General features: G+C 40.2%; 2 protein-coding genes across 4 annotated transcripts in view; both read right to left on the minus strand.

Moving 5' to 3' along the window:
- The window catches only part of LOC113830560 (pre-mRNA-splicing factor 38B), a 50928-nt gene that overhangs the window by 22952 nt on the left and 25476 nt on the right, over window positions 1–2500 (minus strand). The gene's annotated exons all lie outside the window — the stretch shown is intronic.
- Window positions 1–2500, minus strand: part of LOC113799975 (fibrinogen alpha-1 chain-like) — an 8767-nt gene that overhangs the window by 3625 nt on the left and 2642 nt on the right. The gene's annotated exons all lie outside the window — the stretch shown is intronic.

Below are 2500 nucleotides of genomic sequence, written 5' to 3' on the forward strand. Positions count from 1 at the left end.
AATAATAATAATAACAATAATGATAATAATAATAATAATAATAATAATAATAAAATAATAAATCACGAAAAAGGACACGTTTTTCGAGGTACTTCCGCCTGAAGTTCCAAGAAGAAACAGGAGATCTTAAGAAACCAAATTTCGACAACAGACTCTCCTCCAACGTTCATCGGAGCTTTGTTGTTAATGCCTTGTTGTTATTCAGTTTTTTTTCCTTTTATAATTTCCTTTTCGCAGAAGAGGAAGAGAAAAAAATGGTGATGGAAGCAGAGCGGAGAAAGAGATTGTATATGAAAAAAAAAATAATAAATAGATAAATAAATAGATAAATAATAATAATGATAAAAAATGGGTAAGCTAATGTGAATGAAATTTCGAAATAAAGACAACCCGCACCCCCCCCCCCCAAAAAAAAAAAAAAATGTGAAAGACGAATGCAATAAAGAGATCAATAGAATGACGGAATAAAGGGAAAAGTCTATATGAAAGAAGATGAAGAATATGTAAAAAATTAAACTAGATAACATGACAAGAAAATGACAATAAGAAAGGAGAGGAAGGAAAAGAAGATAAACGTACATAGGGGAAACAAGAATAAGAGATTCCAAATGAAGAAGACAAAATCAAGAAACATTAAATAATAGGAAAAGAGAGAGGACAAAAAAAAAAAAAAAAAGGAGAGAGGAGATGCCGCGACCGCCCACCCGAGAGAGGCAATAAAAGGGCGTGGTGGGGAGTCGCCGTCACCGCCCACCGCCCATTGCACTGCACGGCTGCGGCGAAAGTAAGAATATGATTTGTTTTATCATCGCTCTTTTTATGTTTTGTGTGTGTTTTGAATTATATAGCTTTATCTCTCTCTCTCTCTCTCTCTCTCTCTCTCTCTCTCTCTCTCTCTCTCTCTCTCTCTCTCTCTCTCTCTCTCTCTCTCTCTCTCTCTCTCTCTCTCTCTCTCTCTTTACCCGTATTCTTTCCTTATTTTTTGTGTATCAAAGTTCATCGTATTTTTCCTTGCTTTTTTGCGTATTTCAATATCATACCATTTTGTTTTCGTGTTTTTTGTCTATTTCGTCATCCATTTCATGGCCTGAAATAAATGGATATTTATTTATCTATCAGATACATACACATTTATCTATTTATCTATCCGGTAGATATGCATGTCTAGACTGGTAAATATGCATTTATTTCTGAGTATATGCGTCCGTATGATAAATATTCATTAGGCCGGGCATCTTATTTTGTTCACTGAAGCAGCGATAAGTTCGAGAATGGCGTAAATAAACAATATAAAAATACTCATTCGTCTTATGAAGATGTCTGTTCGTGAATTCGATGAATATATAATGTTCATAGACAAGATATATGCATCGCACATCAAACAGAAAGAAAGAATGAAAGAAAGAAAAGTTTATACATAAGAATCAGAACAATCAATAATATAACAATGTTCTCCCCCAACTCTCAAGATAATGGAGCAGTTCTCGGAAAAAAATAATAAAAAAATGATATACAAAGTAAAACAATGATGATTCACAAGAAAGGACGCCAGTAAAAGCCTTCTCCCTGTCATCCTTGAAGGACTTCGATCATTACTGCCCCACAGGCACTTGCAGCAGGAGGAGGGGAGGGGGTGAGGGAGGGACGGCGGGGTGGGCCTCGAGGTGGGCCTTGAGGGGGCTGCTGCGAGGTCAAGGTGTTTCAATAAGTCGATTGCGTTTTCTTTTCTCGATGTAGGTGGTATTGATGAAGTTGTTTAGACTCCTTGAGTGATTGTGTATAAATGCCAGTGTAAGGAGGCGAAGCAAAGATAAAATAACGAAAAAAAATAACAAAATAAAGATGATTAAAACAACGACCACAACAACAAACAGACGAACAATCCTTGTGACCCAAATACCAAAAAGCTACTCAAACGCTACTTATCCTCGAGCGTGCCTTCCTAGTGCCTGCCCCGTGCCACAATTACCATTCATGCAGCGAGACTTCATGAAAGGCCACTCATGCACTCGGCTGGCGTCTTCTTGGAAAAAGGACTTGTTCATGAAGGTCGTGATTTGGAAAGCCTCTTCGCTACTCCATGACTAAGACTAGGTCTGAAAACTGAGAGAGAGAGAGGGAGAGGGAGGGAGGGAGGGAGGGAGGGAGGGAGGGAGGGAGGGAGGGAGGGAGAGGGAGGGGGGGATGAGGGAGGGAGGAGGGAGAGAGAGAGAGAGAGAGAGAGAGAGAGAGAGAGAGAGAGAGAGAGAGAGAGAGAGAGAGAGAGAGAGTCAAAGAAACGGACAGAAAAAAAAACGAAAGATAGAGAGAGAAAAAAAAACAGAAGACAGGAAAGAGCTAAAGTGACCCCTACCGTTCCTTTCCCTCCCCCTCTTTCCTTCCACAAAAGCCTTGTTCTGCCCCGCCGTCGCCTCCAGCCCCCAAACGCTATTGTCATGACCTGCGCGCACAAAGGACGACCTTGCACAGACAACAGCAGCCTCACCTCCTCTCCTTCGAC

Source organism: Penaeus vannamei, chromosome 13, assembly GCF_042767895.1.
Source record: "Penaeus vannamei isolate JL-2024 chromosome 13, ASM4276789v1, whole genome shotgun sequence".
Lineage (NCBI taxonomy): Eukaryota > Metazoa > Arthropoda > Malacostraca > Decapoda > Penaeidae > Penaeus > Penaeus vannamei.